The 27,478-nt window shown below is 39.1% G+C and overlaps 2 long non-coding RNA genes across 2 annotated transcripts; both read left to right on the top strand.

Moving 5' to 3' along the window:
* The first annotated feature begins 314 nt into the window (after positions 1–314).
* Positions 315–27,044, top strand: LOC140683932 (uncharacterized). The gene is made up of 2 exons (XR_012055598.1): positions 315–684; positions 25,060–27,044. It is a non-coding gene; the product is annotated as an uncharacterized lncRNA (long non-coding RNA).
* LOC140683933 (uncharacterized) lies at positions 1,632–18,012 on the top strand. The gene is made up of 2 exons (XR_012055599.1): positions 1,632–1,873; positions 17,073–18,012. It is a non-coding gene; the product is annotated as an uncharacterized lncRNA (long non-coding RNA).
* Positions 27,045–27,478: the final 434 nt, after the last annotated feature.

The following is a 27,478-nucleotide window of genomic DNA, read 5'->3' as shown; positions in this document are numbered from 1 at the left end:
CTCCTGGTCTTGCAAAAATGAACTGCAGAACTTCAAACATCTTATGCCAATGAAGGATCAGAGTCTCCCTGGGAAGAAGAGGTTACAAAAGAGCAAATCTGTGTTATCTTTTCACAAAAGGTCACTCGGTGCCACTGTGTAATGTGAAAATTCACCAGAAATTTTCTGCAGGCTTATACACAGAATAATTTTACACGGGGAATACTGTAATGATGGCTAATAGTGTATCTCCAAAATACCATGTAAAATACATAAGGCTGAGATCAATGGTGACAAAAAGCACTGAAATGATGTCCTTTTACTTCAAACAAAGCACAGTATTAAAATTCTGGTGGGTGCGTTTGGAAACAAAAATGGTCAGCTTCTGACTGATGGAGTCACCTCCCTGGCTGAGTGTCAAAATAGGTCAATGGAGCTTTCTTTTCACAATAGCTAGAAGTAAATGGAAACTTTGCTGTGTTCCAGCCTAGATCAGTAGGGAAAGAGACATTCTCCCTGACATGTAGCTTTTATATTTGTTACATGATACTCAGCGATATTGAATAACAGCTGGCAGGTTTTCAGCAAAAGACTGTCGTCCCCGCGGATGGCACCACCCCTTGCATGCTCGCACCTCAAACCTTACAGCCCAGCGATGTAAAACACTGCAGCACCTCAAGGTTCAGCTCAGCCAAGCGTGGCAAGGTCAGTCGGCGGAGCAGGAGGAGGGCGGGGAAGGAGGGTGGGGGTGGAGACGGCAGCCTGACCATAACTCTAGCCACAAGGGCTCAGTTTCTAATGGCAACAATCTCAAAAGCTTCTCTGTGCACAGCTTCATAATTAAGTGTTAAATAAAAGTGCTGTGCTCTGAACACTGCATCCTCCCTTACAAATTCTGATTTCATCTTCATACCTGGCAGTCTATTAAATAATTCAGTCTGAAAATTCCTAGCACTTAAGCAGGGACTGTAAAATTAAAACATAGTATGGATCTCAACTGTTAAACACAGTGATTTCCTTCACCAAGTATGGCTTGTGATCACCATGTTCCTACGACTTGGAGCCACATTTCCATGTTAATACATTGCTAGGACATTTTCTAAATGCTTGTCTAGCTTCATCATGGAAAGACAAACTTGATCAGAGTAATAGATTACAACCACAGGATGTGTGCACAGAAAGGTGTAAGTGGAATGAAGGTTAAAAAAGAAGCGTAACTTCTTTTTCAAACTTACAGCAGAGTTTTTCCCAAACATGAAATATAATCATTTTAAAAACAGGCTTTCGGTACATAACAAATCAGCAACAAAGCAAGGCTACCAGAAAAAGCAGTATTTGAGCATTTTTTAAGGAAACGCAGAACTCATACCATAGTAGTGAACTAAAAAGCAATATATTAAAACATCTAAATGAGAACATATTATTCATCACAATGCTTTCATGATTACAATCAGCACAAACACATTTGTGATGCTTCCAAACATCGGTGAGAATGTTGATATGTTTACATCTTTTAAAAAGAGATTTGTCTATTTCCCATGGAGCAAACTATTATTTTTCAAACAGTGTAGGAACAGGAAAGCAGACATCAGGAAGAATGGTTGATCTACTATTTGGTTTATAGCTATCACTATTTTTATGCTTTTGGAGACAATTATATATAATCCACATTAGAGTGAGATTTTAGCATTTAATGTGGGATTCCTCCATGTTACAGATGCTGCAAACCTGTTCTGTGCATGCCCTGGACACATATATTTCAGTATGGGGTGATTACTGTACTGAATGAGGTGCGGTTCAGAGGGTGATTACGGCAGAGGTTACTTCTCCCATTTGAATTCCTCAGGTACAGGGGTACCCATGGTGCCCTACAGCACCGTATCTGGTTTCTCAGGTAACTGCTCAGTTTTTTCGGCTCTCCCTTTTCTTTTTGTGTGTATGTGCCTCTAGGTGTGGTGCTAAAGAAGGGAGGAGGGGAGGGGGGAAAAAAGGGTAGGGCTCAGTATGTCTTCCACTACCCTCTTCAAGCTTCTCCAGAGCTAAAACAATGGTAATATTTTTCGTCTTCTTTTTGGGGAAAAGGGCTAACTTTAATTAATCAAGGCAGATTTTTCCCATTCAGCGAGAGGCGTTCAATGGAGAGTTTTGGCTTCTAGCCACTAGAGCAGGAAAAAAAAAAAAAATCACCACACGACCTCATACGGCTTACTGCATAAAGTAAAGCTAATAGTCTTAGATTTCTTTTTTTTTTTTTTTTTTTTTTTAAATTGTCCTGCCACCCCAGAGCGGCCCTTTTGTCCGGCGGGAGAGGAACGCGGTGCGGGAGAGCCGCCTGGGGCTCGGCGGAGCGAGGCACGGGAAGCTCCGGCTTTCCACGGGACGCGGCGCTGCAGCTCCTTCCCCTCCCTTCTCCCGGCGGGCGGCTGCTTCCCCGCCCTTCCCTCCGGGCCGGCGGCGAGACCCGACCCTCGCCCCTCCCGGCACAAGCGGGATTTGCGAGCGGGGCCGGACGGGGCCGCCTTTGTCCGCCCCGCACCCGCCGCGCATAACAACGAGCCCGGCCCGCCCGGCCCGCCCCCGGGTTGCCGCGGCAACGGCGGCGCTGGGGCGGCGGCCCTTCCCTTCCCTTCCCTTCCCTTCCCTTCCCTTCCCTTCCCTTCCCTTCCCTTCCCTTCCCTTCCCTTCCCTTCCCTTCCCTTCCCTTCCCTTCCCTTCCCTTCCCTTCCCTTCCCTTCCCTTCCCTTCCCTTCCCTTCCCTTCCCTTCCCTTCCCTTCCCTTCCCTTCCCTTCCCTTCCCTTCCCTTCCCTTCCCTTCCCTTCCCTTCCCTTCCCTTCCCTTCCCTTCCCTTCCCTTCCCTTCCCTTCCCTTCCCTTCCCTTCCCTTCCCTTCCCTTCCCTTCCCTTCCCTTCCCTTCCCTTCCCTTCCCTTCCCTTCCCTTCCCGCGGAGGCTGCGGCGGCCCGAGGCAGCGGGATGCCCGCAGATGGCAGTCCTGTTTCTGTGCCCCTGCTAGCTGAAAGCGATGGAGACACTGCTGCCGCTGCGCTCTGCTGAACGCTGCTAAGGGCCCCCCTTCACTAATGCAGCTGGAGGGCGGACACAAAAATCACATCTCCAGAGGTTTCCGCAGCGTCTCGCTGCCCAGGGTTCCCTGGCTCGCTCGGGTTAGCTGAGGGCTCCGCACGCTGAGTGAGGGACAGGCGGCCGAGCTGCTCTTTCAGCTGAAAACCGTGGGCAGCTGTGCCCGGGTGCTGATGATCCCAGGTTGAGCCCTTGCCGATGACTCACTGCGTGTGGACATCTGCTCGGGGAGCTGCTGCGCTCCCTCCTGCGTCCTGGAGCTGGATTTCCATACTGACGTTTTTCAGCTCCAGACAGGGTTGTATTTAGAAACAATTTTCTGCTGGGAAGAGTTAAATTGCCGGCTTTATACAGTTATATAATATTTTCTAGTTTTTGTGTGCTGGTTTTTTTTTCCCCTTTAAGATTTGTCATCGCAGACCAAAAATAAAGCAGAAGAGAGCAGAAAAAAAAAAATCTGGCTGAACTGCACTATGAGATCATTCGTGGGATAGGTTTTGATTTGGTAAGCTATTTAAAATGAAATTGGAAAGAGAAAAAAAAAGAGGATAGGAGATTAAACACTACTTAAAAAAGCTAAAAGTCAGCAAAAATAAGACTTAAGCTAAATAGCATAAATTAATTTCATTAGGAATTTTGCTACTGTAAAAGCCATAAGCAGTTCAGTCTAAGAGGGGCTGTGTACCCTGCAGAAGAATCGTGTTATGTACGCTCAGTCATAAATTAAAGTGAAGCCCTGGCACTCAGAAGAGTGGCACTGCTTTCCTGTGTGCTTTCGTTATATCTCATGACTTAGTGTATCATGTCTTTTGCATTATGTAATGCCTAAAGAACCCCAAAATACTAATTCTCTTAAGACATTGCTGTTTATTTATGTACCTGATCCCAAGCATTTAAGAGGGTGATACCGGTTAATCCTCATGATTAAGGATTCTAATGTCTGATTTCCTAGGTAGATGATTTTAGGGAGCATTTGTATTAAAAAAAAAAAAAAAAAAAAAGCCACTCTCAACTGGCTTTTTGTTTGTACTTAGCAATGTAATGCTATTGTACTTAGCAAGGTTGCTATCATACAAAATGAATGAAAAGTGACAAAAAGCAGATACTGAAGAAGAGCACTGGGAATTTTAAAAGACTTTCAGTTCAGCACTTCCATTTTTCTCTTTTGCTGTAGTCTCACCAGCAGCTTAAACAACTACTGCAGGCAAGCCAGGTTGTGCAGGTGGAGGCGGTGTTTAGCAAGGCATGCTGCTTTAGTAAGTCACCTGAAAACAAGGTGATCTTCAATGTTTGGATAAATTCAGTTGTTCTTACTATTTCCTTTGTCACCTGCATTATCTGAAGTGCAGCTTGGAATATCCCCCTATGAGTTAAGCAATAAGTGTTCTGTCAGTATTCATGAAGCTGGGATAGTCTTCCTGTGTGAGTTACTTGTTAAAAGCCCCTCTTTTTGTCAAGCAAATCAAGAAAAGTCATACCTACAATTTCTTTTCCGTGACACTCTGTAAAAAGGGAATATTAAATCAGGGAGTTACAGAAGTATATATGGATATGGTAGGGAGGGAGGAGCAGTCTGGAGAAGAAGTTTCAGAGAAACTCAGAGAAGGTCCAGCCAGGATGCTGATGAGGTCATAAGAGAAATAGGCTGAGAAAGTCTAGAAGCTTTACCAGAGACCTACTGCTTACCCCAACATTTCAAAATGGGGTTTTGACTTTGAGAAATAAGTACAAAAATGAATTATCTATACTCCGTGGTTCCCAAGGTATTTGAGAATGTCTTTAATGTTTCCACTCTAAAAGAGGGTTAGTTCTTTTCTCTGCACACTGCATTTCAAAGGCAGTCCCCTAGAGTGAGGTTCAGCTTTGGCTTCAAGCACAGAAATTTAGTTAGGGGAATGTGAGTGAAGTGTCTTAACTTTCCATTGCAGACAGTGGGGGTGGGTTTCATGTTCCTCCACGGGAGCCATTTGAGCCTTGTGCTTTCATGTGTGGAAAGGAGACCTTTGAACACAGCACCAGGTGATTTCTGGAGAGACAGCTAGAGGCCAGGCAGGGTTAGCTAAGACAACCCCAATGGCACAAGATGCCTATTTAGGCAACTGGAGATAACCCAACACGCTCAAAGGGATTTGTACCTTAAAGTAGGTACTTTGATTTGGTCAGCTATGTCTCTGTGCTCCTGGCTGGTACTGGTTGCACTGGCAAGACCTATAGCAACCATGACATTGGCTTGAACATCTAGCTTACACCAAGGTGTCTGTGCTTAGGACCTTAAATTCAGCCATTGAACTCTATTCTTGCAGATCTAATTTGCTTGACTAAACATTTGTGGGTAGCATGGTGTAGCTCTGTCATTTATGACGTGGTTCTCCTAAGACCCACATCTTTTGGAGTGGCAGCCTGTTCATGGACTCAGCCTGTCTGGAACTCCTTTCCTATGAAAACTTGCCTCTGAAAACTCAGTTTGTCAATCATTTTTCTGAGAAAACACTCCTCATTAGGATTACCTTTTTCCATCCACAAAGATGTTTTATACACAGACTCAATATTTTCTAAAAATTCAAATCTATCTAAGCCTAAGTATGAAAGAACTAAAACATGACCTTTCTTTTCAAGATTCTTTATTGCTATAGAAAGCAGACCTTTGTTAAATGGATAAAATGGGTGGGGAAGGGAACCTGAGTGCCATTTAAGAAACTGAAAAATGTGGTAAGATAAAAAACGTGTTGTTCTGTGAAGTTAAATGTTGACCAAAACCTTTACAAGACAGGGCTGAAAGCACATACCTTGAGTGGTTTCATTCAGGAAAGGAATGAAGATGCAAAGGAAGAAGGGTGAAGAAAAATCATTGATAATAACAGTAAAATAAAAGTATACAGACAGTGGGAAGAAGTCTGGGAAAAAAATAACAAGCAAATATGCTTTTCTAAAAATGCAACACAGAGAAAGAAAATCTGGTATGTTGGGACATATCCTCAGAGACTATTCACTATTGAGCTTAACATAAATTTGAATAAAAGGGAGGGAGAAGATCCATCCCTAGCTGCAGAGATCTCCTACCACTTCCTTCTTTTATGACATTTCTTTATATCCATTCCCTCAGAGAAACTTTCTCACTGTTAGCTTCAGAATTTCTCTTATTCTTCCACCTTTTTTACCTATGAAAATGAAAAAACTTCCTCTACCTTCAGAGGACTTCTTTTATGTGACAGAAAGTTGGGTCATCTTTTTACTCTTTTCAATGTTTTATGAGAAGCTTGGCAGGCTTCACAGATTCTTTAAGTTTTAAGACTGCAAGAGAAGCAGCTCAACCTTATGCTCTTGTGCAAAGACTGAATGCACTTTTCCTGGTGCAGTTTTTAAGCCAGCCACTTGAATCCTCCAACCTTTTCACCTTTTCACATCAATATCAGCTTGAACTCTCAACTGCCATAGATACTATCACAGGGCTGAAGGCAATAAAAGAGTTAAAGCATCTACAGCGGGACTTAAGTGTAATTGCATTGCCTGAGCCCAAACTGCTGATCCAAAGTCCAGCTGTTAATCTGCTGCCTAGCTCGATTGGGTGCCTTCTTGTAGCACTGTGAAGTTCTTGAGACACTTAGAGCAAAATGAAAGAGCTCAATACCTTTTGTCTACAGTAACTGGAAGTTTGGGAAAGCAGGCTATGCTCCATCTACAAATGCTTGAGGGACCCAATATGTCAAATCTTTTTGGAGCGTGCCTAATGGATTAGACCTCACAAAAATGCAATGCATGCTTTCCCCTGAAACACATCTGAAGAGGAGGCAGAAGTGCTTCCGTGCCAACTACACATACACGCATGCACGCACACCAGATACATCACCAAATGTTCAGGACACTCTCCCGCCCAATGGGGAATGTAACACTCTTCTCAGCCTGAAAAATTCAATGGGCATTAACTGTGTTTCACTCATTTAACTGTGTTCTGCTAGAGGTAAGGACCGAAGCCTACAGATTCACCACAGCCTCTGAATTACATTGTCATGATGTATCAATGCTCTTCCCTGCTTTGCTGTACAGAAAGATGGAAAATCCATCCATTCTGGTTAGTTATGTGACTGATTGTTAGAACCTTTATTTATCAGGTGGGTGATGTGGATTGCACTGTTTGCTGGGAGAAGCTGGAATCTGAATTTTCAAATTGAAATTTGGACAGCGTGCCTTATGTTAAAAGGGGGTGTTGGCACCACTTCTTTTGCGTTTCAAAAACAACAGAAAAACTCCAAACCATACCAAAAACCTTACCAATCCAAACAAACACATGAGTTCTACATTTCCTCAAGAAGGAATCAAGATAACATGTCTTTAAAGGAGAGAGGAACTTTTTTATAGCCCTGACTAATCTAAGTTCTGCATAGGGATGGATGTAAGGTAGTTTAGTGTTGTCAGAATTTCTTACTCCTTGGCTCTCAGTAGCTCCTCACTTGGGGTGCTGGCTGTTTGAGTACATTGTTGAGAGGTTTTCTTAAGGTTTCCTACCTGGAGAACAGCTGCTTAACATGGATTTTGAGGGAAAAATCATGGACATGCTACATCTAAGTATGAAGTGACCATATTATTATCTACTCTTTCCCAAACTGTTTTTGTTACAAATGTTGCCCTAAATCTTCCTCTTCCTGCACATACTTTTCTCCTTCAAATCAATGAAAGGAGGTATTTCTTGGATCAGTCTCAATCCTTTCATAGATGTCCAGTCATCCTTCATTGCCATGTGACTTTGTGATAAGCCTTAAGCGTTTTACCAGGTGGTCGACTGTTTGGTTACCGGCCCTACTTGGGTGGGCTGGGCATGTCATGTGTATCCATCTGAGCAACAAATTACCACGGGATAACAATCCTCCACTGTTTGTCCTATATCACTTCAAACAGGAGGTAAAACATCAGGAGGGGCACAGATCAACCTTATAATCAAAATTCTTGCACAGAGACAGAAAACAGAAGAAAAATATTTATCAATGGTTCACTGTTTAGCTAATACTGCATTTGAAATTAGTAATTATCTACAAAATTTTAATATATTTTCATCTGATTTAATGTTGTTTTCTCTCTCTGAAGAATTTATCTCTATGGTAATTTTCTACTGTACATTCTGAAAGGGCAGTTTCACCTTTATTGCTTTAGAAACTTGAATCTGAACTTAGCCAGAAAGATCATCCCTCTGTATTTAAAATCTGACATCCCATGGGCTTTTTTCATTGTGTCCATCAGCTGACAGGAGTTTTAGCTAGAGTTTGCATTCTAGGGCATGTGGAGAAACAAATTACCAGGTAAGAAATTACCATTCTTCAGAGTTCTCTATTTTTTTATTTCCATTTTCTTTCCCAGTATGAGGCACAAAGATAAGTGGGAGCACATGGCTTGTAGCTGCCCTATTATAGCAGCCCTCCCAGAGGCCAGTTCAAAAGTCATAGTTCTGATACTAGCTAATCTGGCAAGAGGATTTCAATGGGTGGATGAGAGAATAACATCTGCCTTTCAAATCTTACACTTGCCAGCATAGGCATGTGAGGCTCCGTGTTGTTCCAAGAACCTCTCAAGCATAGAGAAGGTAAAAGTCCTATGAATTGGAACCACCTGCTTGAACTAATGTTTTGGCAAGCTCCTGTGTTCCTGGAGCTGGTTCAGTGTATTCTGAGCTGTGTGGAATGGGAAAAATCCACAAAAATTACTTACTGGCCAATAAATATTTTTGATTCTGTTGTGTTCAGATGGGAAGAGTGTACAGAGCACGCGTAGTAATTGTGAAACACATACTGTGTCTGTGTGACCACTCCCTTTACTTCACAATCTGTTGTATTTCTGTCTCAGACAAGAGAAACAGAGCTTAGAGATCAAGAGGCAAGCCACTTTCAGACTCGATACTGCAAAGAACACAGAGGATTAATTTGCTTTTTTCCTGAATCCTCTATTGCATGGTCTCAGTATTTGTTTTGGAGAGCTGAACTGGATGATGTTGAAAGTTTCTGGGAGTCCTGTTATACTTAGATTTGTGTATACAGCCTGTATACACCATACCACTTCAGTGTTAAGGGCTCCTTTTTAAACCAGAGGCTTGTTATGAACCTCATAAAACAACCTTGCTGAAGGATTGCTGGTTTATCTTTCAAAAGAAAGACAATGGAATGTCCTCAAATACTTGTTAATTTGTGTTAAAATGGCAAAACAATGAAAAGAGCACATTTTCTATACATTCTGTTTTCTCAAGCTGGATGAAAATCATATCTACCACTCACAAAATCAAGATGTTATACCTCATCATTTACATAATTAAGAATTGAACCATCTAAGTTCTTATAACCATGGTGCTAAAATGTGCTGTAAGGTATTTAAAACAAACCAAAGGTCTCCTTGATCTGAGGACACTCACAGCCCTTTTGAGTGCTGACATGCCCATAAATGCTTAATTTATGCAAAGTGAAATGTTCTTCGGAGAGAACTAGAAAGTCTAAGCCAGAATGCCATTGAATAGACTGGTTAGGATGTTCCCTAGGAGGTTCAGATGGCTGCTCTCAATCAGGCATGAGAAATGTTAATGCCCATATCTCTGCAGCCTTCAGTCAGGGAATGCCATGTCATTACTTTTATTAATTTTTAAGTGATCTGGACAGTCTTAGATTTTTCTACTTAGATTTTCTTGGCTGGTCAGATTTTCTGCTGAGCTGCTCCACCAGCTGTAGAGGAATTGCAGCTGAAATAGGTTTCTAACATATGTATCCAGATGCCTAAAGCTGTGTGATATTACTGCAAGCTCTTGAGGATATCGCACTTTCTTTTGTTAGAAATGCCTGTAATTAGAGTGATAACTCAGGGTCAATCAAAAAGTTTAATGTGACCTCAAAGTATTTATCTTTCAATTATTGAACTACTGTGGATTTTTTAGAAGGGTTACTTTAATCTCAGCTCATGTGTGCTTTTCAGATTTCTGAGTATGAATAGACTCCAGCACTGACTTTTTCCTTTGTCCTTTCTGGTGTATTTGCTGGATATAAACTCTATGTTATTCCTTCTTTAAAGTGGATACTTATGATCTATCTTTCCTTGGCATTAGCACCAGCACTGGCACTTTATAGTGCCTCAAGCATTTAATCACATCCTTCCTCTGAACTTTAATCTGGTGGGCATAATTTAGCTCTCCAGGGAAAAGTTAAGTACATAAAACAATTTTAAAAAACATTGAGAGCCTGTTTGCCCTTAATTAGAAAGCACAAGGGATGTATGAACTCAGACAAAACAATAAGATTCATGTATGCCATTTTGACTTAATTTTGTTACCACTCTTGGGTATTCTTTGGAGGATGTGATCAACATCCTTCAGTGTATGCTAAATTTCCTTCCATGAGATACTTGCCAACCTACATCATGGAATAAGTCTATACCTCTGCTGGGGATATGGATCATTTTCCATTCATGAAGAATGTTCATTCTCTCACTCATTAAAATTACCAGTTATCCTTTTTCTTATAGGCACTAATTCTCTCTGTCAAATGGCTGGCCATAACATTTTCTTTAAAGGTGGTTGAAGGCTATCTCCAGTTAGTGAATTGTTGGTCTCTTCAGGTTCAAACTGGAAAAGCTGGTGTTTGCCTGAATGAGCAATTTTTTTTTCTGTGCTGGTAAGAAAATCATAGTTTAACAGCTGTTGATTGTCAGCCTGTGCTAGAAGGTCTCTTGTTCAGATTTCTGGGTTTTAAATCAGTAGCAGGGCAAAAGATAGAAGGGGTTCTAAAGCCAGTCCACATTAAAATGATTTGCTCTCTGACATAGCACCCTTAATTCTCTTGGTATAGAAAGGTTCCCAAGTTGTCTCACCTAGAGGGGTTTTGCAGAGCTGCTGAGAATTGATAGTTCTCATGGTTTTCAGTTCATAGTATGGTATCTCAGCATGCCTGAAAATTAGGGCAATGTTTTTCTACATGTCCATGTGAGAAGGATCCACAAGGTCACTTCAAACATTTAACCCACCCATCACTGTGGTATTTTGAGTGCTGAAGTAATGATATGGTTACTAAAATACCTTGGATTAATTTAGAGGTTTGCTGAAATTAACTGGTTCCATCAGTGCAGCAATCAATTTGCTGAAGTTCTTAATTCAAGTGCAGATTCTTCTTGCACTGTGTGATATTTGGAAGAATTTCTTAAAATTTGAGTGTATACATTTAGGCTACTTTCACAGTATTTAATATATAAGGTTCCTCATAGATTATAATCTTGGAACCTGTATTAATTAACACTGTAGAAATGGTTAAAAAGACTCTAAAACTTTAATACAAAACTGTAAGTTAGTTTTTTAAACATGAAAGAAAAGACCTTTACAAGATCATACTATGATAAATATGCATAGAAATTTTCACAAAACACAAACAAAACTTACTGTTTCCTCTGCTGTTAAAAAGAAAATAATCTGACGCAGAAGGAGAAAGAAATGTATTACTACATTTTAATTCCGAATTTATCCATATCTTTCTTCAGTACCCACAAAAATGATACTGAAGAAACAAAACACAAACACATACATGCAGAGGACTATGATTTAATGCCTGGAATAATCAGAAAAAATATCCTGCCATCTCCAATCAAGTTTAGCCTGTATATTATGGTGAAATTCTGCAAGAAAAAACAAAGAAGCTGTCATCACATCTAATGGCTTTCTTACATTCAGAATCCCCTCTGGAATAATAATTACATCAGTGTATCTGTACTGATGTATCTCTGCTCTGCCTGCTCCCACTGTTGAGCCTGCACCGTTAGATGTTACCTATGATTTATGTCAGGCGTCTATAGCGTGCTGTGCTGCATTGGTGGCTGCACATTTCCATATGGATGGGTATCCCACTGATCCTGGCACTGCTCCCGGGACCTGCTGAATTCCAGGCCAGTTTTGTACTAGATTGCAAGGTATGTTTAGAGGCATGGGGGATTGTGGGGATGGGAATCAATTGCTTGTAACTGAGTTCTGTTGTATCTCACGACTCATGTAGCTGATCAAACAGTGTGCCCAAGCACATATATGCATACATATACATATACTTTAAAAAATTCTTTAAAATTTTTATTTTTTTACCTAGGCCTGTGTCCATGGGTAAATTTTCATCACAAGCAGCTTTGTGTGCAGATCTGAATATTGTAACCGTGTACCTGAAGACGTTTTAGATATTAATTAAAGTGTTTCAAGTTCTTAAAAAGTTAATTGAGTTTAAGAAGTTGTAAGTCAAGGTCCCTCATTAAGAGTGGGGAATCCACTGGAGTTTATGTCATACAAAAATGACATCCGTATCTGCTTGACAATCTTGGATATTTTTTAATGCGTTAAATAACAATGGAAAGTGTATACTAGCTTTGGGCTAATAACGACATTCATCCTTAATGATAAAGAGCAATTACTTTCATTACTACTGCTATTGCTATTGTTGTTGTTGTTGTATTTCCTAGAAATCTTTCTTTCTAACATGTTTACACGTTTGAATGACAGTCTCCTTCCTTATGTCACCTGACTATTACATTACAAATTTTGCACAATACTTACCTTGTTACCAGTATGATATTCTTCTGTCTTGACAATGCAAATTCCAAGAACCAGGGAGGAAACAAAACTGCAAAGGATTAAACTCATCACAGGAATAGTGTGGTTTGTGTCCTTCAGCTAAATAAACTGGTCTTGAGAAACCCATGCTTATATGTTCCTGATTTTATTTCTGGCGGGAGGATGAAGGTTGGCATTTCTAGCACTTCAGGGACTCATAAAAAATATTAAGACAGTGAGCAAGTTAGGAATCAGCTGGAAATTGTTCCTGGCACATCTTACATTTTTATCCATGATAGCAATGTATCAAAACAAGTCAGCTGTGCTATACTAGGAATCACACCTAACTTGATAACAGGCCTCTAGTCAGACAACATCATCTGGTAAAATTTGTCTTCGGCCACAGATGCCTCAGAGGGAATGTTTTATATTGACAACTTCAGCATGAGCAAGGAAGCAGTGGCACTGCTAGTATGGGCATTGTATGTTATATTTTCTTTGATTTAGCCTTCATATCTCTCACCCTGTAATTGCTTTCTGCTTTTGGTTTGGTGATGATCCAGGTTACATAAAGACTGTTTGACTGGAAAGATTTGGATGAACTCCCAGTGTCTGAAAGACAATCTATGTGAAATGGCAGGAAACAATTTTTTCTCCCTCCCGACTTCTTCAGCAAACCCAGTACACCTTTTGCTTCATTGGTTTCCACCCTCCTTGTGCCTGCCAGAGTGACTAATCATAGCAACAAAGTGGCTTCCCAGCACCTTCGCTCTCCTCAATTAAACATCCACCACTGTCCTGTGAAAACTTATACCAGATTCACTGTGGAGCTTTCTTTAGTAGCTGGAAAAGGCATTTTATACATCTACAGGTCTGTCTTGCTTAATTTATTGCAGTGTTCACTGTAACAAGTCACCACTGCAAAGCATGTTTCCCAGGCAAGGAACCTGTCTTCTTATCTCTACAGCATCTCTTATCTCTTAACTTCTTATTGCCACAGCATCTAAAAAGGCTTCTTCTTCCCCATTGGTTTGAGTAGGACATTATTTTGCCCTCAGATTTGCTGCCTGATCCTGTAGGCTTATGCATATATTTTGGATTCATAGTACTATAAGTAGACATGCCTCCTGTTGATAGATTAACAGTTTCAAATCCAGAAATCCCTAATTGCTTTTCCAGACAGCAGTGCTTATCCGAAGTTGAACACAGCCCCATGGAGTAATCCATGAAGCAATCAGTGGTGCTGTTTCATAATAAATCCATTTGCAAGCAGTTTGCTCCTGGTTCACGAGTGCCATGACTTCCATGGTAACACATTTGTCCTTGTGCTGTTGGCATGATGCTATGTCAGATCGATGGGGCTGAGTGCCCATTTTGCACACCAGTTTAACTTCAAATGAAACTCAGTGTTATGGGAATATTTACATATTTCTATTGCAGAAGTGCTTTTTAAAGCTGCCTAAACAAACTTGCTGTGCAGCTTAAATGTGTGCAGCGCTGCAGAGTGTAGAAGGGGAAAGCTTCAGATTTGATTAAGCTTTTTAGCAGACGTAACAATAATGACACTTATGTTCAAATGCAGTCCACAATTCACTGCCAAACATTGCAGCAAGTTGTATGAAGAGTCAAGAGTTTATTTCACAACAGGAGAGGCCATTTACTGTTTATATTTCAATTTTTTATTCTAACTGGACTACTGAATACAAATATCAAAGAGTTATCATTTTGATTTTGCAAAAGAACTGTCACTGTTCTGTGGTCACCTAATGCAGAAATGCTGCTTCACATTTCTCTGCACTACCTCTTTTCTTAATGATGGTGTAGTCCATAAAGGGAATGACAGGGATAATAAGTTCTCTTTCTTTTCTGGTACTGGCTTCATTGGCTTTCTTTTAATCCAGGATGTGAATAGTAGATATGGTTAGGAAAATATTCATGTTGATTATTATGAGGTAATTTTAAATAGTCTTCTCATTTACAGACTTCTTTTTCATCCTACACACTCAAGTTGTATCTGAATCCCATCTCACTTTCATTTATTTGATCCTTTTAAAAATAGGTTTCAAAAAAATCCCTGTCTCCTATAGAAGCACAGTGTAATTTAATTAATCGTGTAAAAAAGTCAAGATCTACAGCAACGAGCATCATAAACCCCAAAAATAAAGTTCTGTGGGAATGACTAGTTCATGGAGAAAAAAACAAAAAAAAAGGAAGTTAGCTTTACCCCACCACGACTTAGAAAAAAAATTTTGGTGAACAAATTTTACCAAAAAATTTAGCTTAAAGTACTTGATCTTTCATAAAAGTCAAACCTTTGTGGAATGAATTAATTCTTAAGTATATATATATATATATATATATATATATATATATATATATGCATGATTACATTTTGTCTAAAATGATCAAAGAAAATATGTTCAATTCATGAAAAGAATTTAAAAATCATAGCATAATCACGTCTCCCTCCCTCCCTCCCTGATTCCCTCTCTCATTCCCTCTCATTCCCTCCCTCTCTCATATGCTGATTCCCTCTCTCGCTCCCTTCCCCTTTCTTCCCTTCTCTCCTAGTCTCCTTTTTTTTCTGTCTCTCTTGTCAGAGTGAAATTTCTTTATGTTAAAGGTCTGCCGCAGAAAGTTTCAGTTTTGAATAAAGACTGCTTTTTTATTGAAAGATTTTGAACTTCTCCCACCCAGAATGAAGTTAATAAATTTTCAAAGCAGAGCTTGTGTAGTGTTCCATAAATAAAGCTCAGGGCAAGGGAATGTACTGCAAATATTGAACAAATAGCTGCTTATTCATTTTAAAGTAACCATCTGCTTTAACAGGGAAAGGTCTTGTAGAAAAAAGCCGTGGACCTATCTTGGATGTCTGAGAGGATTGAACATGTAAACATTGTGCAGAATTAATGATGAAATTTTCTAACTTTTAACAGCTTTTCTTCATATCCTTTATTTCAATATAGTTCTTCAGTATAAAGTGTGCCTATATATATTTATAAATACTTATATATCTGTACACGTTTTATATATTTATGTTCACATTTTAAATGTCAATCATCTGCCCTGCCATGCAAAATGAAAGCTTCCTCTTCCCACTGCCTTGTTCAGTGCAGCTGAATGCGAGTGCCATGAGGGCTGCAGGGAGAAAGGCGAAGGGTAAGGGCTCACTCTGAAAATGGTGATCCAGTCTGAGGCAGCAGGAAGGATGTGTAGCACAGACACTTAAAGCCTCCTGTGTGTTCCTCTCTGAGGCAGAGATGTGAAAGAACTGGGGTCTCAAATACAATAACTGAGTAGCTCTGGAAACCACAGTGCAGTTGCTGCTGTTTCCCAGGGGCAGAAAGGCAGAGCATTTCTCTTGTGTAGCTGGCACTGGATAGTGATGGTGTACAGTGTACACCATTTTTACCTGTCTCCTTTGTGGCACACCATTCAACAATGTGCAACAGGGACAAGTCTCTGTTTCCTACCCTTCAACAAAACAGTAGGAAATAACACTGATTGCACTAAAAAAAGACAGGTACATTTCATCCAGGATACTGCTTCTTACAGAGGTTTAGGGAAATAATTTTTAAAAAGGAATGAGAACAGTCTTGAGTATGCTGTCTCACCTGTGGCTTAGGAATATCCTGAGGCAGGACACATCCCATACCTGTTGCATCCAATGCTCACTGGTGGAAGCATGAACATGTCTGATGCTCTTTGGAATCTGTAATAACAGCCATCATTGTTTAGCACCCAGCCTTCTTGAGGGATCAAATTCTTCAATGCCCCATGTATTGTATTAGAAAGGACACAATTTTTTGGGTTTGAACTTCTTGCCTCATTAAACAGAACATAAAGCTGGCAGAAATATGGAGTGTCCTGCTACCAGTGGTGACTGCAAGGGTGTTTAAGCACACAGGGAAACGTGGAATTTCAGTACGATGTGTCACCTCACACCACAGCCAGTAAAACACATTCCAGCACTGTAAATAAGGCCCTTTACTGTGTATCACCTTCAGATGGCTCTTTTTGAAGAGGACGAGTCCTAATCTTTGTCACTCCTACTCCATATGTAAGCTTGTGTGTATAATTTATGGCATACTTTCCTAAAGTGGGTTTATGTGTTCTAATTGCCAGTTCATCCATTATTTTCTTCTTGATAATATTTAAATTGATCAAGCACTACCAAATCTGACACAAGGGTAATGATCTCATAAAAATTATACATTTCATAACTACCGGTGGTTGACTTTTGGTAGACTAATAAACTGAGCTTCCACTTTGACAAGCATTTTCATTTTAAACTGACAATGTCACTGAAAGCATTCCTTTCCTCCCAGCATTTGAACTAGCAGTGAACCAAACTGGGGAACCAAGCCAACTAAATCAAAATAACAGTAGACAAAAAAAAAAGGACAAAAAAATGCGCTAGTGCTGACATGGGTACATACTAAAAGGGCTTCTCCTGCTTCTTCCTCCAGGGCCACCTGATGCTATTCAGAAAGATTGCTAAAGGAGAGCCCCAGAAAAGGGCCTCAGCCAAAATTCAGCACTAAACTGCTCCATTTCATCTGACAAGTGGCCAGCCACTGGGGATGTTACCCTGTGGCTTCAGGAACACGGCTCTGCTGCTTCATGTCAGAGACAGCGGCCAGGATATGGGCTGGGAGCGAGGAGTTTGGGAAATAGGCAGAGGAGAATACGGAGGCACAGAAGACAAATCCATAGGAAATGAGGCTTTGCTAGTTCTGCTGTTGTTGGAACAGTGTGTTGCCCATCTACTTAGGCTGTTGTGCCACCAGAGGTGAATGGGGAAAGAAAACAGGCAAGATAATTATTGTTCACTATGCCATACTCACCTGTTTTCCTACTATTCTGTTGTTCATTGTCGTTTTATACTGGCTTGTCTGATACTGTATTAAATATATTCCTCTGTACCTCCCAAGATCATCCTTGGACTTCTTTGAAATAAACATGATCCCATGTCAGCAAAGACATTTCCTGTCTCAGCTGGAACCAGATGTCTCTCAGTTGTTTTTATACTTATCGAGGATTTAAGTGAATGTGTTGAGAAGTGTTATTATTTTAAATACAATGCTCTTTAACAACTAGAATTTTGCAATAAATGCAGCAGAAACAGATCCATAAAAAACCAAAAATATGTTTCTGTGATAAGGCAGGAAAAGCAGTAACATTTTTTATATTTCCTATGCATATGTGTAATTGCAAAACACATCATGATGCAGAGGACCTAGCTGTGTGTTTCTTATAAGAGGCATTGTAGAGGAGGAAGTTCATAAAATAGTTCAATTAAAGCTGTAATGTCCTTAAAAATGCATTTTGAAGAGTCTTAGACGAATATTTAGACATCATTCACCAAATGGTGGCTGCATTTTTAATAAAGTAGTTTCATAAAAGCCATCTATGTGTGTTTTGTACTAGTTGAGTTTTGGATTGTTGTTTGATGTTGATGATGATGATGATTTAGCTATTTTAACATTCTGGTAGTAACTAGAATATATTTAGGAGTGAAAAAATTTTATTCACATTAAAATTAATCTTTTTCATCAAAAGTATCTCTTAGAAATTATTTTCTGGGGAAAACCTTGGATTGATACGGAAAATGAGAGGATGCTTGCACAATTCTTATTGAATTGCTGATTCTCTACTGCTTTGTCACTGCACATCAAGCTTTGATTATATCTACATGGGTAACTGCATGCAACATTTTGGAAAAGCTGGACGGTCTGTGTGGCTTGTCCTTGGATGAATCAAATTGCTGTCCCTGAAAATAGAGACAGCTCACGCCTGTTTCCCTGTGCTAAGCAAATTCCCTGTCTGCCACATTTTTGTCATGAACAAAGTCATATTGATGTTATTTGTTTACACAATAGCTGATCTCAAGATGTCATATAGAAGCTGGGAAATTTCCTTTCACAAAAAGGGTGACAACCATGTATTGATTTAATTGGCATATATTTGGTGTCTGTAATTATCATACAATGTGGGAACCTGGATCCATTAATGATCCAACACTTCCCAGATACCCTTGATAAAGAAGACTTTGTTAAAGATTGTATGCCATGTGGTCATATGATTTTTGAATGGGCCTAATGTCATTAGTTTAAATGCAAGAAAGTTGATTAAGCAAAAAACCCATACGTGTGGCAAGATGAACGAAGAACTAATAGAGGCAGCTCATCATAGCCAACTCTCTGAAGGACTGCATATTTATGCTAATTTATAACTTTCAGTAAATAACACAGAATCTGCCTGGATTGAAGCTTCAAGGTGAAAACCGGAAATGTCACATTTGAGCTATTTTGCTGATGCCTGTACCCTATCAAGTCTTACTGTGACACGTTTTAGGAGATGAGAGGGTCTCTCAGGACAGGAGCACAGTCATAACGAGAGATGTTAATTACCTCTGTGTGATCTGGATAAATCTTTCTTCGGAGACTTAATTTTTAGTCATCATGAGAATGACTGCAGCGAATGGCAGCCAGTGAGGAAATGCACAAGTGGTCATGCTGATGTGCTTGCAGGTCCTGGTGTGAAGCAATGCTGCCCAAGGACTCCTTTGTACCAGAGGTTGTAAGGCACATGGCTGCAGGAATGCCACAAAGCAAAACCCCTCAAACACCACCAGTGTTTTAATTTTCAAAACTAGCAAAAAAAAAAAAAAAAAAAAAAATCTTGCTTAAGAGGAATTAAAAGAGGCTGAAAAAAGATAAAAAAGATACAATATGTCCAGCTGTGTTGCAAACTATCATGTTGAATTTTCAGGGGAAATGCACATCAAACCTTAACAAATATTATGCCAAAACAATGAATAAAAAATAAGAGCCAATAAAATTCAAACCATTGTGAGTAGCAAGTGACTTAAAAGATAAAAAGACTATTCAGATAACTATACATCATTCCAGGAACTATATATTCTCATGTGAGGAATGAGTCATTTCATCATTCAAAGCTTGAATGATATGCTTCCTTCCTGAATAAGGAACTGTGGAAAAATATAAAATATGGCAAATTAAAAATCAAAATGCAATCAGATGAAAATATTTTGTGCTTGAGAACTAATAAATAAATGCAATTTAATAAATAAATCCTTTGGACACAAATCATGTACATGAAGTTTTCAAGAAGCTGTTGGCTGCAAAGCTAATAGATGGCCAAAGTTAAATGTGCTTATAGACCACTTTCCTGGAGAAGACCAAGCAAATGAATGAATGAACTCTTGACATTTGTGTTTGTCATGGAGGATCTGAAAAAGTTTTTTTTGTGAAAAGAAAACCATCTACATCAGAGACGGTTCAAAAATCTGTCCTAAGTCATAAATTAGTCCAGAACAGAGGGTGTTGCGCTCTAGAAAATATATAACGTAACTGATTGAGAAGGAAATCTGAGTGGTTTTATACTAATCTGTGTTGACTTTGTGAAGCCTATTTTGACTGTTTTGACCTTTGCAGAACAGCTCAGGAGAGGGAAGCTACAACAAGGAATTCCAGCTGGAAGGGCTGGCAGCAAAGGGAGGGGAGATTGAAGGGAGAGTGTTTGATTGGTACATAACAAAAGTAGAAAACATTTGACAGTAACACAGCACGTTAGGGATTGAAATAGAAAAATGAAAATGGGTTTAGGTGAAGGAAAACAGAAGGATGCAGTTAGTTAGAAGAGATCAAAATAAGATATCTATGCCTTAAAGACAACTTGCTCCAGTTTTTTAAATCTATGAAATCCTGTCTCTGAAAGCCTAATACATGATGGTTCTTACCAGTAGATCCACTAACTGTCCTCTCTGACTGTTTAATTAATATATTCAAGACTTCTTTGAGAAGGTAAATATGTTAAGGATTACTCTATATATTAAGATCTTAATGTTTAAAGTAAAACTAAGCTGAATATAGCTATATGAATTTTATAGATGATGAGTAACATTAAACTGGGATGGAGGGATGGGTGAGAGGGTGTATTTGCAGTTTGACTATAAAAGTTTAAAAACACTCATAACCTCAGCTCCAGACTATGGAGTTACTCTTTTCAGCAGCAGAATGAAGAAATGTGTTTCTCAAGAGCTTTTCAGAACATGCCAGCTCTGAGCTAACTTATAGATTAGGCAACCTTACAACATAACTAAAGAACTAGAGGAAGATTCTGACCATTGTTTCACCTCGTAATGATTACTTTCCACTACTGCAAGATCACAGTTTAATTTTTAGCTGCATAGAGTGAGGTTATATCTTTGCCTTGAGCTTATTGTATGTCTTTATCTGAGCTTGTCTTTGGTGACTCCCCCACATCCTGAGCCACTGCAGAGATCCAAACCCTCTAGGGCATGCTACTTATTTCAGCCTAAACTAGATATATTCATTAGAGGAATCATGCTGTATTGTTTATTTCTCTGTTGACTCTACAGGATCCCAAACCAGGTCATATCCAGCTTTCTGTGTTGCAGATATCCAAAGTTACATGAAATTAACCTTATCCTGAGTAAGAGTATCTTATACACACAGAATTTTCCAGGTGTCCCAGTCTTGGAAATTGCATATGAAGGTGAACTTGAAACTCGAAACAGGTTTTCTTTCAGAATGTATGGAAGAGTTTTGAACTGGGCAAAAATTATATACAGAAATGGGCTGACCCTGGCTGGACCCACAGAAGCCATCCCTGTAGCCCCCCTGCTACCAAAACCTGGCCATGCAAACCCAGCACATCTACCTCCATTAAAAAGGCTATTTCAGGAAATTTCTTTTTGTAAGCAACAAAAGGAAAATAATTTTTAATTTTCTGAATTGCATTCTCTTTTCACACTATCACTGACAATGTTAGCGTTAAGGAGGCTCAGACCACGATTCAGATGTCTTGAGTTCTAGCACTGCTGCCTGTGGTTGTTTTCTGATTGTGTGTCCGCAGAGGCTCTTCACACTTTCTGTGACATAGTTACTGAATATACTGTCCACATGGATACATGAGTCCATCGCGCCTTTCACCTCACATTTCAACTCACTTTCTTATTCAGGGGAGGTATTGTTATGTCAGTCAAAATGAGATAGATTTTGACCATACTGTGTTATTCTCGCCCTCAAAAGTGGATTCATGCTGCTAAAGTAAAGTACCAAACTGGAGTTGGCACAAACACAGAGGTCTCTTTAGTTAAACTAAAATCTGAAAAAGAAGAGTCAGTCACTCTTACTAGGTTTATGGTGTGCTTATTATTGGTTCACTGTTGCCCTGATTCTTGAGTTTTTCTAAAGCCTTCTGAGTTTACATTCTATTGGGAAAGTTTCCCACACAGTTTCTGTAAATAACGTGTTGTTTTACATTCCTTCATGGGGGTGGAGAGACTTGATATACTAGTGGTTTGTCTAATGTCTTTGGAGAGGTGGCCTGTTCACTCTCCAATCCACTGTCACCTTTGGAAAAGTATAAAAGTTAGAGTCAAAAAATAAACTTTCTCTTTTACCTTACAAAGTAGCAGGTAGCTCGTGTTGTGCTTTCTCGTGTCCTATAACAACAGTTCACTTGAAGTACAAGTAATTTTTTACTGTTATCATTAATTACACACTGACTTGCAGCTATTCCCAGGTCAGCGCTTGAGGCCATGGCAAATTCTGCACCTAAACATTCACATAGATATTTCTCATGCTCTTTGTACCTGCACTTGGTATTTTATATCACATGGCACAACTGCCTTATCTATAAGTCTAGTCCAATATGTAGCCATCGAGGTGGGCTCCTAGAGGAGAGAAATAGTTGCATGGAGATTACTAGTATGGATAACGGGATTTTTTAAGAGGACGCCCAAATCACCCATCTATAGGATCTAAAGACACATTTTTTTGTCTTCTCTTTGGAGATTGTGTTGTATTTAGAACTGCTCAGTCCCTCACTCTAAGATTTTAGAGCAGCTGGTATCACTGGGCAATCATTGAAGGGGCCTCCTGTAACTATTGCTTTATTGAAAATAAAGAAAGTGCTGCTAACAGTAAGCTAGTGAAATCCATATATCTGTTTTTATTTACTTCATCCTCTGGAAGTTTTAATGTAAGATATTGAAGATAAAATTTGTACTACACATTGATATGGGATACACCACTACTTTCTTCACATTTCAAGTCAGTTCAATGTCACAGACTCTCCCATACACTGGCTGTAAACCAGTGATAATTCGTAGGGACAGAAAAAAACCCCAAAGCTCCCACCTTCAAAATAGAAAGTGAGCAAAGAAATTATTTTATCTTATGTTTGGAACTTTCTTATTTATCAATAAATTCTTTAGGTTTTAAGTGCACTGTGCTTTACATGTAATCACTCCAGAGGATATAAACACTGAAAAGCATTTGCTGATTTGTGCTGAACTATGAAATGTTTTATGCTATTTTATTGAAATCGGGTAAAAAAAATAAAACAAATTTTTAAGAACCCCATATAGCAAACAATCCATGTGTGAAAGCCAATAAAAATGCTTGGACTATCAGCTTCCATGGTATCACACACACTTCTGTTGTACAGAAGCCAGAAGTGGAGTTTTAACTTAAGCATTAACTCAAATGGATATTAAGCTCTTGGGTGCCATTTGGAAAGCAAGCCGAGAGGTGGAAGACAGGAACACAACTGCAAGTATTGCATATCTACAGGGAAAAACACTACTTTACTTATTAGACCTCTTTGACCTTGTACATAAAGATGTGAAAAGAAAATTGAAATAAAAGACATGCAGTGTGATTTGCAAGAGTTAAATGAACAAGAAAGACCTAAAGCAAAAAATCTACAAACACAGCTCCACAAAAAAACCAAAATCTAAGAAAACAATCCCAAACCAATTATTTTTGGATTAAAAATGAGTGACTGCATCGTTAAATTGCCATTTCTTTCTACAGTTCCAAAGGTAGAAATAGTTGTTATGGTGAGTCCTAGGTGTACACTGGATACACTTATTTTCTGAATCATGGGTCAAAAAAATTACTTGGATTCAATTCTTTTTTTCCATTAAACCACAGTTTATTTTTATATATCTTGCTGTGTGATTCTGGATTTCAGAAATAATTTTCACAAAGGAAATGTTGGTGTTCTTTAGTTTCATGGAAATAGAGGACACTATAGAATCATGTGCTACTCAAGGTATTTTGAAGTTAAGTATCCTTCAACAGGTGCATGGCAAAGCAGTACCATGTTGTGTCTGGAAGCACACTGGAGTTATGGCACAGGTTTTTTTTGACAGTGGTTGTCAGTCTCTGATTTGTTCTTTAGCAATACAGCTGAACACTTAAATGATCAATGGTCATGTCTTTTTCCTGTTCTCACCTCTTTTTGTAGGTGTCCAAAGTGACTTGTGACAGCAGAAACTTTGGTTTCTCCCTTCTCTCCCCTAAAATTGCCCGAAAAATTAATCTATAAAATTGCTTATGTTACACAAAAAAGCCAAACCAAACAAAAACAAAAAAAACAAACAAACAAAAAAAACCCAAAAAGAACCAAACCAAAACCAACCAACCAACCAACCAAACCTATAAGGCTATATCAGCTAAAATTTTAGCTTGCAGAGATCAGCTTAATATTTTGGACTGTGAAGCAAGTACACTTCTACACTTCTATTGACTTATCTGGAGAAGCTGCAGCTCATTAATCTATCTGTTCCAGGTGCTGACAGATAACTCATCTATATCTTCTCCAAATCAGTGTTTGTTTGTTTCTTTTTTTAAAAAATACTCTGAAACTGTTTGGGGTACAACTCCCTTCCTGTTATGAAATGGACACACTTTTTCTTAAGGCTTTTTTTTTACTGTAAAAAGTTTCATTTCCCAGCCCCAAACTCTTCTTGCCTGGTGTCACTGACATTTGACTGAGACAATCTAATCTTTTTTAACCTCTAAATGAGTAAGAAGTTAAGCTGGATGAAACAGAGCTTTTCCTCCACTGGTGTGCCAAGAGCCAAGCAACTGAACTACAGTGAGTTCCCAGGTTTAAATGCCGAAGTTTAAATAGCATCAAGTCACAGAGAATTACTTTGTAAAGACATTAGCGCATTCTAGATAAACCCGACTAATGCAGTTATTAAAAAAAAATCAATTCACACAGTATTTTTTAGGGAGGCTTTCTTGATTCACCCTAAATATAGTTGTAGATCTAAAACTAAATACTATCTGAAAAATTTCAGTAAAGTCTCAGTGAAAATTTTGACAGTTAAATTTTGTATCAAGCAGCACTGTTGCCAGGAAATGTTATCTTTTCATCAAATCGACAAGTTCTGGGTGAAATCTGTACATTCCTGGGGTGTGACTAAAAATGTTGAACCTCCAATTTTTCACTGAAAAATAAAAACTGTCCCAGCAGTCTCTCTGTCATCTCCTGATGAGTTGGACAAATACCATTGCAACATTGACTTTACATAAGAGAAAAATGACACCTCCCGGCCTCTCTAGCTCCTGTGTGTATAACACAGCCCCCATTTTATTTCCATTTCAGATGGAAGTATCTGCACTGCTGAAGAGAGGAGCTGGAACTCAGGCAATGAATCCCGATCCTCCTGTTACCCCAAGAAAAACCTGCTATACCACTTCTTGTGGAGAAAGCTGAATTTGGCACTCCTGCTAAGGGCTAGAAGGTGGCCCCATGACCTCCTCGATTCACCGAGCTGACCTGTTGAAATTGCATGGAACCTGAATGGGCTACCAGACACAACTTTGGCAGAAGAAGGCAGCTATGGAGAGGGAGGTGGTGGTGTGAGAAGAACCCACAGACTGTCCTTGGGCCACCTCTCTGAGTCAGGGAGGTCACCATGTCTCTCTAGGTCACCCTGAGCCATCAAAGGATGTTTCCATTCTCACAAGGAGGAGAGTTCTCACCTGGTAACACAGATTTTGTAGCTAAGTTGTTTCCAGACCTTGTAAACCAAGGGGCTTATGATAGGTATGGGGAAAAATAGGATAGTCTACACTCTTCCCATTTCAACCTAGAAAGTATTTTCCCCACATATTTAACCCTGAATAGTAAAGGATAAGACTGTTAGAAATAGCCAATGGAAAAAGAAATGAGGGACAAAAATCTAGGGGGAAAAAAACAGCGATACATGTTTCATGTCAAAGACATTAAGCTACAGCACACACAAAAAATGTAGCAAAACACTGCAAGCATTGTTCCTACAAGAGCAGAAAAATTAAGTAGTGCAGATATTCAGCTACAGTCCTGTGTTTTTTATTAGAACATGTGGTTTGTATAATGTCTACACAAAAATAACATCACAGAATTATAATCATTATGTAAAACATGTAGACAAGGCTCAGGAAGGTTAAATATTCTGAGTGGAAATCAAATCCTTTCAGATACCAGGGGAAAAAGGCGATTTTGCATAGTCCTTCCTGAAACTTGTGATACAATGATTATAATTTGTTCACCACGTGCAGTTTTGCATACAGAATAAGTACATTAAAGGAATTTTGAGCACCTTGAATATAAGCAGAAATCAAAAATGGAATGAATGAATGAAAGGTCAGACACTATGATAATATTCTGATATATGATACCTATATACATTTAGGGCGACTTATATAGTTGAAATTAAGTGATCTGAAGAAAAAAAAGAATGGTTGGAATCTGCTGCAGCAGAAAGCAAATTCTCAGAAGGAGTTTATTATGCATTTTTTAAGAAACAAAACAAAACAAAACAAAACAAACCCAAAAGTAGAGGACACAAAGAATGAGCAATCAAGAAGGCTGTGCAGGAGAATCTGAAAAGCACCTATGAATACTATTTTATGAGCAATACAGTCAGCAGATCAGAAAGCAAACTCTAACAAAACATATACAACTGTCAGAATACATGGCAACAGAGAGGGAACAGATGTTTTGATCATCCTTTCCAGCTCAGCTGAAATTTCAAGTCACACCCACTGCCTACCATTTATGAAGACTGAAAAATTGTGTGGAAATACTGAAGGTGAGAACATAAAACAATATGTTGGTATTAGAAGTGACACAAAGAAATGTTGTCAGGACATTTCTGATTTGATGGATACTACTGAACTCAGTGGGAAGAACATACACTAGAAACAAGGTTCAATCTCTGGTGGTAAAATATGAAGACCTGAGCTCATCAAAGGAGTATTCTTATTATGAGCTCAACCAAAGATGAATAGCATGCCCTAGTACTTTGAAGTCATGTCAGTGAAATACATTGTATTAGATCAAAAGTTTTAAAATACTACTCTTATGCCATGCTCACTGTCCAGGAATAAATAGCATTAATATTCCCAGGACTGTTACAAAATACTTTCACTGCAGCATTTACTAATGTACTGACAGAAGCCCAGATGGAGACTATCAGATCTCTCAATTCCCTGATCTTTATGTAGTCTAAGAAGGATGTAAATGAAATTAATTTTCTCTCCCTTCTGCACCCCTGTGAGAAGCTTGGCAGGCTGTGGATTAAAGTATAGTAATGATTATTTAAAGTTAGTATGATGTATGAAATAATATGGAACCACATATTTTTCTACACCTTGAGGTACCTGAAATGAGAGCCTGTGCTACTTACAGGAAAACTGAGAAAACCCTTTAAAAAAAAAAAAAAAAAAAGGAAAAAAAATCCTACTTTTAGGCATACACTGAAGTATTGATCCAGCACAATACTGGCACATGCTAAAGCCTTTTTCTTAACATAGGCAAAGTAAAGCACAAACTTAAAGTTAGGTTTAGCAAAGATACTAAATGGGAACCTGAATACTCAACCCAAACTGTGCAGCAGTGACAAACCCTTTGAAAGTCAGCCTAACACATTAAGGCACCATAGCACATCATCACAAATGAGCAAGGGTGTGAGGTATGATCTGCTAAGAAATGATGTTTCTGTGGCTTGTACCCACCACTCTTTTGGAATTGTCAGTAT

The sequence above is a fragment of the Taeniopygia guttata genome, chromosome 1 (assembly GCF_048771995.1).
Source record: "Taeniopygia guttata chromosome 1, bTaeGut7.mat, whole genome shotgun sequence".
Classification (NCBI taxonomy): domain Eukaryota; kingdom Metazoa; phylum Chordata; class Aves; order Passeriformes; family Estrildidae; genus Taeniopygia; species Taeniopygia guttata.
This window is presented reverse-complemented; position numbering and strand designations above follow the sequence as displayed.